Source organism: Amphiprion ocellaris, chromosome 23 (genome assembly GCF_022539595.1).
Source record: "Amphiprion ocellaris isolate individual 3 ecotype Okinawa chromosome 23, ASM2253959v1, whole genome shotgun sequence".
Classification (NCBI taxonomy): Eukaryota; Metazoa; Chordata; class Actinopteri; family Pomacentridae; genus Amphiprion; species Amphiprion ocellaris.
In genome coordinates this window covers 4,252,139-4,265,173 of record NC_072788.1, presented here as the reverse complement: position 1 = coordinate 4,265,173, position 13,035 = coordinate 4,252,139, and the positions used below count along the sequence as shown (strand labels likewise).

At 42.0% G+C, this 13,035-nt stretch overlaps 1 protein-coding gene across 15 annotated transcripts in view; it reads left to right on the top strand.

Moving 5' to 3' along the window:
* The window catches only part of nrxn2b (neurexin 2b), a 702,762-nt gene that overhangs the window by 441,508 nt on the left and 248,219 nt on the right, over nucleotides 1-13,035 (top strand). The window lies entirely within an intron of this gene.

Genomic DNA, 13,035 nt, shown 5'->3' with positions numbered 1-13,035 from the left:
TTTTTCCATCCACTCCATGATATCCCCAGCCTCCTCCTGGCTCATTCACACTGTCCCTCTGTCATCTGCACACTCCTGTCTGTGTCGCTCTCTGCTGCGTGGCTGTCATAAAGATTTCGCAGGTGCACAGTAATCTGTTCCAAAGAATGAATTGTGACAAAACAAACAGAGCCGGAATTGAATACAAAAAGGCATCATAGGAGGATAAGGAGGAGCACAATGTATTTATCCCGGTGACATGTACCTGATTGCCACCCACCCACATGGAGACGCAAATCCCGATCAGTTCTGTGCAGCACCGACGGGGACCGAGGAGGCATTTCATACCACTTTTTCTTTTTTTTTTGTGTCGAAGTCGCATATGTATGGGTAATGTAATATACGTTTACATTGTAGAGGCTCCTGAATCAATGTCACTGCTCTTCCTGTCATTTGAGAGTGACACTGCAATCACTACCACAGCTACCGCTCTCAGCCAAGAGTGATTGCCGAAGATGAGAAGCTACGAGAGGTCGAGCTTTCAGTCGCTGTTCTGTTTTTCAGTCTGGCATCTCATAATCATCAGAGAAAAGAAAAGTTATGAGGAATAAAACAGCCAGGCAAATTGCCTAGCCTAGCTCCCACAGCGTTCTTACATTACATGCTTCGACTGAGGCTTTAATTGTCTGGTCGGTGAACAGAAAAGTATACATCCGGGGCTGCTATGTTACATTCATGTCACCATTTCTTTTCTACCTCTATGCAATACATGTATATCTGTTTTTCGTCTCCATTTGGATGTTGCATCTGGACAGCAAATGAATCAAACACTGAGCTTGCTTGACAGCGCAGATTGCCGTGAGTCATTGTTGAGATTTAGGAGGTGTGCACGTTGGCTCCTCAGTGAGTCTTTGCTACCTACGGTTACCCATAACACCTTTCGTCATGTAGGTTGGATGAGGTGTTTACGCATGCATTAGACATCATGTTCATTTTGTGAGTGAGGGACATATACATTGTATTATTACGTACAGCACAAAGTGAGCTATAATGAAAGTGTCTCAGCAGTGGTGGGAAATTCAGTCATCATTCTGAGGCATTAATTTAAAGAATTGGATATGATATGATACACTGCGTCTTATCTGATGGATGCTCTCTGTAATCCCTATCTCCCTGATTGCCTCCTTGCATCTATATATCTGCTCTATTCCATCTACTCCCATTCTCTGCTTTTTTGCAGTTGCTGTATGTTTTACACGCACTCCTTTGATAGCGTTAAATCACTTTGAAGCCCCGTGTGTGCTCCATGAATAGTCCTGTAACAGCAGTGCAGCTCAGTGTGCCCTGGGCAGAGAGCACCGTTTCAAGGGATCAACCTTTTCTGCTGTGCTTATTAACTGAAGGATCTCAGAAGAGGAACGTGTTAAAAGAACGATGTCAGAAACTGAGCCACAACTTCATCTGATGAGAGCAGCTGCAGATGCTACAGAGGCATCTGTTAGGCCTAGGGGTAGTCATCAAAATAAATCTGTGTCAGTCCGTGATAATTGCAGATATGTTCTCGTAACTGTTGCTGATTCTCAGTTTTCTAACTGTTGCTAACACGGAGTATTTCATTAGTGATTTTGATAAATACTGAGAATAGTTCAACTATAGGCTTGTGCACTATATGAATTTTAATAGCACAAGAGCTTCTTTGTAAGAGGAGTTAGTGGGTCTTGTCAGGGCAAAAGTTTCCCTCCACAGTTTGTGCCTGCAGAGATAATTTGATACCTGATAGATTCAGCCATGGTGACTTTTCAGTGACAGCATAAACGTCTCCATCCTCTTTGCATCGCCCTGCTGTCTCTCCATCTCCTTTGGCCTCATGCCTAGTATATCCCAGCCCTGCTCCAAGCCTCCTTCCCTCTGCCTGCTTCCCTCTCCTCCATTCTCTCCATCCCTCTGTTCTCTCCTGAGGGAGTCGGGAAGCTAATGGCTTTGTGCTGAATCCTCACCATTAATCAAGCCCCCATTAGCCGAGTCCATATAAAACTTAGGACTAATTGATAAACTGGGATCAGAGGACCAGTGAGGAGTGTGCATACGGAGGGAAAGTGAGGACAAGGCGAGTTCACAGAGATACAGTTAATTTAGGCTGTTGCCTTTAGAGATTCTGTCTGTTCCACCTGTCTGTCACATCCACTGCTAGGAGCTTTGGTCTGTTTCTGGTGAAAACATTGTTCCTTCACGATACAACTTAAAACTGCAATTAAGAGGCAGCAAAAAGTCAACTGAAGTAATTTAATGGAAAATTCCAAATTGAATCTATATTATCAGGTCTTTTACTTATTTAACTTATATAACAACCTCCTCTAGTTTGATATTTCAGTATTAATGTCCACACATTAGACTGAAATGATGCTAAATTAGTTTTATCCTGCGGTTTTCTTGTTGTGTATGTTAGGAGTTTTTATTATCCTTGCAGGGAAATGATTTCATTCCTGTTGCAAATGAAGTTGAACTCTCCACCTCAGTTGAAATCAGTTTGATTAACCACGATACCTTTGTTCTGGCTTTCCAGTCGCAATCCATTCAATGACAATAACCTGTACTCTTTTGCGTTTGTGGTTTTTCACGATTAATCCACATAGATTCCTATGATTAGCTTTGGTGCTCTGTGCTTCTGTTTATTTCTCTGTGTAGCCAGCAAACCTATCTGACACAGACACATATGTGTGCAAGCATACAGCTTTTTCCTCATTATGACTTGCAGCATTCTGCTGAGGTGGGAGAATCCAGACAGCAATTATCTAAACCAGAGAGCCAGCAAGCGGCTCTACGCTGGAGAAAGGGCTGTTAGACAGAGACAACACCTCGTTCTCAAAGTTGGATAGTCCTCATCAGACTACCCTGTCTTTGGTCACAATGAAAGAGACGAGAACAAACACTAACAGGGCCAATTTAATAGGTTGCAAAACAAGAGAATTGGTATGTGGGTGGAAAAGAGAAGGAGGTATCCAAAGACACTGTTGTGATGTATCATTCTGCCAATACTAATGGCAAGTTGGAAGCTGAAATGATGGTGTGCAGCTACACTTTGAGAGACTGCCTTTTTCTTCCCTAATGGAATGAAATAAAAAATGTCATTGCTTTTGTTCTCAGTCAACACGTGCTATATTCCAGGAACTGATGACATGTATCATCTAATGAGAGCGTATAGGGGAAAAAACATACACACACCCTTCAATCTTGGGTCACTTGGTGATACTATTAGAGCAGACACAGGATCTTTTATATCTGAAAATGTGGCTTTCTTTCAAGAAAGGTCATTTTCATTTTTCTTCTAAGCCATGTTGACATTGACATTTATGGAAGTAAACTTGGTGATTGGCAAGGATCAACAGCAACTTGACTTCCTAGGAAGAAGGGGGGGGGGGGGGGGGGGGCTATTTGCCTGTACCCAAAACCAGTCATTTTCTGTCGCTGCAGGTTTTCCTCCTTGTGGCAGGCTTTCTACTTCTTGCATGACAGAGGCTCTGCCAAGGCCTGAAATATATATGAGGGGGTGCGGGACTGCGCACCATTTCAGGACCTCCCATTATGACTGCGAATCAGAGCATTCTCCTCCGTGCTGAATAATTCATGCAGAGAAAGTATCTGCTTAGTCAGATTTTTTTCCACCTCATGGAGGAAATGGATAAAAGCAGTCAGCAGTCGTCTTAGAGTAGCCTGGGAATGGAGTTGCCACTAAGATCAAGTTTGAGTCAAGGGACTTATAAAGAGAAAATAAAATCTTTAATCTTTGCAAATAGTAGATAGATTTTGAGAGAATGAGATTGTCTCTGAAAAATTCTATTTACCAGCAAATCTTATTGGGATTCTGGGAGAGTGTTTCTGACTTTGCAACCTGCAGCATTTGAATTGTAATGAGAGGAGAGAGGAGCAGGTGAGGATGTGCTGGGGCAGGAAGGGGCTGTTCCAGTCGCCCCCTTTATTTATTCCAGACCATCTCAGTGTCCCATTACTCACGCAGCAGCCTGAGAGCTCTTACTCATTGAAACCCTGTTAAAGCCCTGCGTCAGCAACAGAGAGAGACTGTGAGAAGGGTAAACAGAGAGAGGGAGAGAAGGCAAGAGACAAAACAGAGGTGAGACAAAACACTCGTCCTGCTCTCAGCCCCATTTTTCCTGAGTACATCTGCCGGTGGTTGCTATCCAAACCTCCATTAGCCTCCATGAATAATGAAAGGGAACAATGAGTGTGTTAGCATTGAGCTATCCCCCCCTTTACTGCTGGGACCTACACCCCTGTGAGCAAGTGGGTGGGTATGTAGGCAGACAAGGTTGACAAATTAGAAAAGATCCAAAGGAGAAAATTAGACTTCCTTTTTGGAACTGCTCACCCTATCCATCTTGCAGCCAGATGGGGTTGTGTCAGAGGAGTCATCGTTTATGGACTTCTTATCCGTTTAAGGTAAAATAGCTTGGGGCAGGAAACTTTGTTGTTATTGGTTGCAAAACTTTGGGATTGCGTTTGGTTTCACTACACCTGAAGGAGAGCCTTGTCTACCGAGAGCTTTACTTATTTTTGTTTGTTTAGTTTCAGATCACAGTCATTTAAGTTGGAAATGATTGTGACAAGTATAGGACTGTTCATGCTTTTTGTGTTTGTTTATGTGCGAGGATACATGTGACGACATTTTTGTCATCCCATCCACATGCATCCCAAGATGTGTGATCATACTGGACTGTACACATTGCAAACACAAAGACTGCACATACGCCAGCAAAACAAATGGTGCTTTAAACAAACGCTTGTTATGTGCAGAGGCTCTGAGAGAAGATTCTCCATCATCCGCACCTTTGTAATTCAAAATCACTGACACAGTGCTGCAGCACAATCTGGAACTAGCTGCTGTGTTGTGTGAAAAAGTTACAACCAGCCATTGAGAAACATGTGAGGAGATGTGTTTTTCTGTGCACAGTATGAGGAACAATGTGAACACCTGCATAGGAAACCAACATGTATCTGTTGTAATATGTATAGAACCACATGCACAAGAAAAAAAACAAGAATAAAACCTTAAATACCAGTTATAGTAGTATACATATTAATGCATAATAACACTGAGCTTCAAATGACTCACTCAAAGGATGAACATGATTTTAAAAAGTTCTTATATGACTGTCTCAATTTTTACATTAAAGTTCTTTTGAACTCTTGTGGGCAAAAAAAATAAAATAAAGCAGAATACCTAATGTGCACCAACAAGCCTGCCCACCATTCACCAACCCTTACATTTATTTTGACAAGCCAAATATATACCTTTTCATTAAAGGGAAATTGGTTGTTCCTCTGTGTTTCAGGCTAAATGTTCTATTTCCACTGTGGATATAAAATATATATTCCTCTTAGCCTCCAACATTTCCTCGCCCTCTACTGTGCAATGCACATCCCTCTGCTTTTAGGGCTCACACATCCTGCCACGACCATCACTATCTCTCCTTGTTGTTGTGAGAACACTTGAAACAGCTCAAATCAGACAGAAACAGCTGGCCTCAGACCTCTGCTTGGGAAAAAAAAATGTCAGGATAGGCAGAGAGCACAAGAGAAGGGGAGGCAGAAGTGATAGTACAAAGAGGAAGGAGATAAGGGCTGAATGAGAGAAAGCAAATGTAATAGAGACTGAGAAAGGTAAAGACTGGCAGTGATGAAATAGAGATGCGAAAGAGACCAAAAAGAGAGCCAGAGTTGGAGAGTGAAGCTGTGAAAACAGACAGGAAAACACAATGTATTTACCATGTGCCCTCGCTCTCACTTCACCTCCTCCCGTTCAGTGACAGCAGGGAGAGATGTGAGGAGGCAACATGAATGGAGGCAACATGAATTTGTCAGGTACACCTTGCTCTGCCACATCACTTTGAAGGGATGTCAATTACTTCTGACATGTGGTAAAGCTGCATCAGCCATCATGGGCTCATGAGGGGGGTTGATTTGAATCTGGAAGCTGTTTCTATATTCATGTTGCTGCCATTCATTTTCTATAGTATGACAAATGTAAAAATAGGATGTGGATTTTTATGTATATCTTTCTTATTAGATGTGCAACATCCCTAAGATCCCTGCATGCACAGCACACTGTGACATGAGATGCTTGCGTATTCCAGCAGGTAGGGTCTTTGTGTTTTCAATGGACCCCTATACTGACATTTGAACACATTATGCATGCTACTGTTTTGTTTTCAGTCATTACGCTTTTGTCAAAGAGGCCATTCAGTTTCCATACAATTTATACTTTGAAACTGTCTGAGGCTCTCTAACTAACAGCAAGCAGAGGGACACATATAGTTTGGGAAATAATTGCGACAAACAGCCCAAACCCCTTGTTTTCCTTGTCAACAGCTTAACTTTAATGCAGCTATAATTGATATTTTCATTATAACAGTATATCAAATGACAGTGTGTAATGCAACTCTTACTGATGAATCTACAGTGAATTATCGCCCGGCCGCAGCTCCCCTCGGCTTTACAGGGCTTAATTTTGAGTTGCAGCTCATTGTTTGTCTGTCTGGCCCTGCGACTTTATTGTTGAAGTTCACTCTCGACACTCTCATAGCGTGGCTTTTTCCCACCGCCGGCAGCTGCGTACAAGATTTGAATGACAATGCGATGCTTCACAACTCCTGTGTGTGTAAATGTGCAGCTGATCCAAATAAATAAATCAAGCACTCCTGTTTTATTGTCGGAATAGAAGTATAAAAGATAAACATTGCAGCAAATGGAAGGAGTAAAACAACAGAAGCAGTTTAACATTTGTGTTTTGCACTTTGAGCCAAATAGAAAAGTGCATAAGCAATCTGCACACTTGCAATACTGAAATGCTTACTCGGATTTGGATTGTCGGATTTCATTCATGCCTTTCAAGCATCACTTGATAAACGGTAATCTGATTGGATTTATATAGTGCTTTTATCAAAAGTGCTGTACACATAGTCAATGACAGCAAAGGCACGGCAGGTCTGACTGCAAAGCAACAACCAGGTCTACATGCTTTTTAGTTTTTCAAAGCTGAACTGAGTCACACACACGTTTACGTTGTATGGTCTCAACCCTGCCAACAAACCAACAACCTGCACGATAGCCCCTCTGATCCTGAGCATTAGTCCCATGATGTATCACTTGAACCTCAGATGCAGCTTTGATCCTCACCCCGCCCTGCTGTCTGATCTCGCTGCGCTGCGGTCGTATCGGTGGCGATGCTTAGGATACATGGTTGGATGTCAAGCACCACACTCAATTGCTCATCTCTCATGTTGCCCAGCACAGGGCTGCACACATTTCATGCTTGACCATGCGTGTTCTCTCTCAATCCATTCTTCCTCTCATCCTTCTGTCTATTCTTCTCTCCCTCACTTATTCATTTGGTCGCTGGGGAGGGGGCAGGATGGAAATGCAGGTGGTGGATTTTGACAGTCAGCACTGTCTCCTTTGTGAGTTTTTTTTTTCCGTCTTTGCATTTTTTTTCCTTCTACTTCCTCTGCTGTAGTCCCTCTACCTCCCCACTCACACTGCATTGCTTTGGTTCTCTCACTTCACCTCCTCGCTTTTCTCTCCCTTTCGATCATAAATTTAAGATAAGAATTTGTTTCAGGTTCCTCGGTGTTTGCTTCTATAGGAGACGTGCTGCAAAAAGCCGTTCGATGGTGTCCTGTGTATACATCAGATTCCAGCTGATGCTTAAAATTGTATCCTTTCGACTTCACAGTTGTTTTGATGCTGAGAGTCTGACTGAGATTCTGCTGCACAGCATGCCTTACACACACCCACACATTCATATATAAGTCTGAATTAAAATGCCACCCCAGCCCACCTTTCTTTTTTCGTCACACCTCCATTCTGGGATAAATTGTGATAGCTGTCAGGCCTGGTGGAGTCTAAGGACTAAGACTGTGAGGTGTCAGTTTTTGATCACACAGTGTTTTCTTGCTCATAACCAAGTAAGAAATGCAGTGACACTCATTAACATAAGCCAGGACATTCCTGTGCCTTTTTATTGTTATTTTTTTGTCTTACCTACAGTGTCTCTTTGTGTCAATTTAAGTTTACATTTCAAAAGAAGTAACATTTCCCAAAGTTTAATGATATGTTTGAATGGCCTTAAAATTGCATCATATGTATTGCGATGAGCCCAGTCTTCAGAAAGCATCCAACATCTTGCCTTGGACATCTGTGAAGTATAAGGGCCACATTTCAGTGTTTTTCCCATTTATTTAGGTTTATTCTCCTTCTTTTCTTAGACTTTCAAGCTTCGGTTGTGTACAGTATGCTTTCATGGAAGTGGATAAATCTGTATCCTTCCCTCCAACGCTTCATTTTGATCTTTGGCTCTCTTCGTTCCTCTCTCTGTCTTTGTTCGTCTGTCCCCCTGTCTCCCTCCCTCTGTCCACCAGTCCTTGGCTTTGTACTGCTGGATCTTCAAAGAGAGAGCCAGGCTAGAAAGAACCCCTTCTGTTTGATTGCAGAGGGGTCAGTGATGATTGCTGCAGGTTTTAGTTCCTCAGAGAAATTGACAGAAAAAAGGCACAGTGTGCGTCTGTCCCCATGTGTGTGTGGGCTGGGGTTTCTACAAAAAGTGTGGGTGTGCGCGCGTGTGTGTGTAACTGGATGTTGTTGCATGTGCGCTATTGAGAATCAGCTGAAAGAATTTGAGAGAAATGGGCAGCTGTGTCGAGGTCTGTCCTGAACCCTCCTTCTGCCTTAGTATTTGCTCGAATGTTGTGCCTGAGAGCTGTGGCAGGTTATTACTACCTACAGTCTTTTACTTGCAGCCAATTTTACCAAGGGTTTCCAAAGCATGACCCAGACAGACGGGGTGGCGAGGGCAACAGAGACAGCAGGCTGGCCTCTGGCAAATGAGTGTGCCTCTCTTGTGTTGCTTTGAGTCTGATATGAACTCTGACTTAAGTAAAAATCATCACAAGTCGTAGAAAAAGGAGTGTACACGCGCAAATAGAGAAGCGCTTTTTCTTTAACTGCAAAAGTGGCAATGCATAAAGAAAGGAAACCATTGATTTCTAGAGGTCAAATAGCTGTGCAGTGCTGATGGAGTCAAATGATAAATGCTACTTTAAACACACAAACAAGCTTTGATTGCTTCTGTATCCAGCCTTATGAGTAAGTGCAGTTCTTTATGCCTCTCCCAGCCTCAGTCCCCCCAGAATGACCCTCATCTCCAAATTCAAAGGAATGGACCCATTTAGCTACAAGTGTTCAGAGCTGCACATCTTAAATATTCTCCAGGCTGCCTTTTCAACCCACCAGTCTAATTTCCAGCGATAATGATCGAGCAAATTTAAAGTAGTCGCCATCAAGGGATCTGGTCAGGGCAAGGAAGGGAGGTTAGGGAGGTGGTTGGGGGACAAAGATGGAGACAGATGTGATTAAAGGTGTAATGGGTGGGCGAAGGAGCCGAGGGAAGGGGCGTTTTTGGTTCTTGGGACAGCTGGAGGCAGTGAAATATGAAGCTCAAAAAGCAAAGTGACAGAGAAAAATGTCTCTCTCCCTTTCCCGTTTCCCTCGCTTATCACTGTGACTCAACCCTCTGTCGTCAAAAACTCCCGCTGGTTCACGCCACCCCTGTGAACGGCGCTAAAGAGGCCTAGCAGACAGGAGCAGAGTAAAAACAAAGTGATTGCTTCTAGCTAGCAATGTTTAATCAGTCGCCCAGTATGCTTTAGATAACTTCTGACCCTGGCGTGATAGGAAATTAAAACGATTTCTCTAGTAATGGAGAATTCAAGGAGTAGTTTCCTGAAGGACATTCCTGTCTTTAATTATATTCGGGGCAATTCTCCATTACAGGGTCAACACTGATGGCCTTGTTCAGGTAAAAAAACAGGAAGTGAATTACTGGCATTCATCTCGTTATTGGTTCCTGTGGTGCTCTGTGACATCACCAACCTTTCCAGGGACCCAGTGTCCCCATTAAAGGCCCGCCGTGTATTAAAGGGAATGGTGTGAAATAGGTTGTCAGCTTGATAAAACTCATAAAATGTGACTCGTTGTGTGCTCCAAACTTTTGAAAACTACCCCTCTTACTTAAAATAGCCCATTTACTTTCTCCAGGATGGTGAGGATGTTTTGATGGCTTCAAAAAAAAAAGATGATTTTTTTTTTTAATTGAATGTTGTTGAATGTACCTTTTCTGTATTTTTTTATTTTTGTGTGTGTGTTCTTGCTTTGTGCATAGCATATTAATCTACAGGCTTTAATCACTGCAGGTTTAGAACAAGGATTAGGTGCTGTATATGGTCCAGATCTGGAATGAAGATGGGGTAGTAAATGCTCACAGGGTTTAAGAATCAGTCTAATTCCTGGGTTTTCTGTGGTGCAGACAAGGAAGAATCTGGGTTGCCAATGAAATCACAACTCATTTTTGACAATTTGGTCAAAATTGGTGCAATATTTCTGCGCTGAAATTGGAAATGCTCTTTTAAGATGCATTTTTACATGCAGTAACCTACTGTTGTAGTGTTAAATACAATCTTTTTTTCCTATGCTTGTTGTCTTCTGTCATGGTGCAGTGTACTCCACAAGATAAAATGTTAATTAGATGTGGATGTGACACTCATGTAAAATCTACAGGGTGCACACTATAAAAAGACAAGATAACCTTGTCTTTTTTCTTTTAAATAATTCTAGGTTCAGATTCTAGATCAATGTAGGTGTTCCTATTCACACTGTGGATAAATACTGCTTTGCACTGACAGCATCTTCACGCACTTGGCTCTGGTTAACATTCAGTCTTCACAGTCACTTTCATGACTCCGATGTCTAGACAGTAATTTCATGAATAAATACAATAGATATCACCTCTATTTGGCCCTCCTGATTGATCTGTAAGCCCTGTATTGATATGATGAGCACAGTGGAAGAAATGCTGCCGTGCATATATCTGACTGGACTAGAAAACAATGCAGGAGATGCTGTGTGTATTTGTGAATGCGTGTTTGTGTGTGTGTGTGGTGTAGCCTCAGTGTCTGTCAGCATTATGCAGAGCAGATGCATACACAACCGTCCCCACATTTACATACTCACAACCTTTACACACAAATGCACTGCTGCCTTCAGATGGGAATGCTTATAAGACATGAGCGCATATTACGAACACACAAACTGCTTACACACACACAGTCATGAATGGACTCAGTAATAGAAGTAGGTCACACTGACCGAGAACGAGGCATTGATTTCACACAGCTGCAAGACTAACTACCTCTTTGCTCATTGTATCACGTCCCAGCAACTGTATGCTCATCGATTCGGCAGGGTTCGCTACGTGAAAACTCATCACCAACAGCATTTCATTTTAATGATTAATGACTTAACTGTTTTCTATGGCTATACAGCCAACATAAAGAACAGCTCTGATATGGTGCTCTCCCACATGCACAGATAATAATCTGATCTGAATGCAGGGAAAGAAAGAACTTCCATTGCCAGTACAAACTTTTTACCTTTTTTCCCCCCAATATAAATCAGGCCTTTCTCATGTTTTCTATTGACCAAGCTAACACTGTATAATATGTTTAATTTGTTTACTTAATAGATTTTAAGACACTGCAGCCAACTCAAAATATTAATAATAAAGTTGTCATTATTTCTATAGGTTTATAGTGTCTTACTGCTGGAAAATCCTGTAAAAAGATAACCATAAGATTTAATGACAGAAGATTATTCATAATTCAGTGTCACTATCTTGATACATGCATTGTGCTCATGTATGTTATCCCTCCAAGGACTATGCACCTTACAATGGCCTCAGTAATTCCTATGATCCCAGTGATTAATGTTCATCCACCGTTGAGACGAGTTTGATTGATGCCACGTGATGACGAGTATGCACATGCGTCCTGGAGAAAGTTCCTGATAAATATCTCTGACAAATGCGACTCACTTACTAATTGAAATGTTGCTGGCTGGCTTAAAATGATTTTGTCATTAGAGTGGCACAATAACTGCCTTGTCTAAGCTCGATGGCAAAATGAATTTTGAGAGGGAAAATTGAAGGGATTTAGAAAAATGCTGATAGAGAGGATGAAACCAAGAAGGCAAACTGCTTTAAATTAGACGGCTAATAAAATGGTGCCTCACGAGGAAGCTGCCTCATCCTTGTTTCCATCATGGTTAATTACTTGATTGAATAATTCATGATCACACTCTGCATAATATTTGGATGTATTGCACACTCACATGGCTGGGTTTGGACATGGCAAGAGTTACCTCATATTTCCTTGTAGTTTTTGCATACAGTCTAGACATCCTAATCCATGTATTTGGATGTGGTTGTAGATGAGTCTGCTGCAGATATTTTTGAAAATCTGCAGTTTCAGTTTGTATGCCCCACACTGAATCTTCTTCACACAATGGATTACCTGCTGTGATGCATCACGCAGGGAATGAAGGCTGGGGGAAACATCATCTACAAGCTCTGAGAGATAAGAGTGGCATGGCAAGGAAATGGGCCGGAAAATTCAGAATAGCGTTGTACTATGATGATGCCTATTTCCTGTAAAACAAGATGGAGTGGGTAGAAGCCTTCAAATAAAGGACCAGAAGTGTGGAATCGTCTTCAGACTAATGCAGGTGAAGCACTACTAATCACAGAGTCAGTGCAAAAGAACAGTGTGTAAAACAGCATGGACCTTGTATTACAGGTGCAAGAAAGGAGGAATCTTTCAGAAACATAAAAACTGGCATAAAGCAAAATTTGAATCAAATTAAAAAACTTCACTGTGCATGTAAACAACAACTGTCTGCATTGTCTTTAATTAAAATTTGCGAAGCTGTTATCTATATATGTAAAATAGCTCTACAGGGAAATGAAGCAAGGCTGGCTAATGTGTTGAGGTGCTGATGCAGTTTCAGCTGGCCATCTGGCTAGCTGCCTGGTCACTGTCTGTCTAATGGAGATAAAATGTCCATATTCTTTGTAGTCAGCATCATAGCTGCAGTTGGTTTAAAGAGGACGACGGTTCCGTGCACTCACAGTTCAACACAGTCATTTGAAAGTTC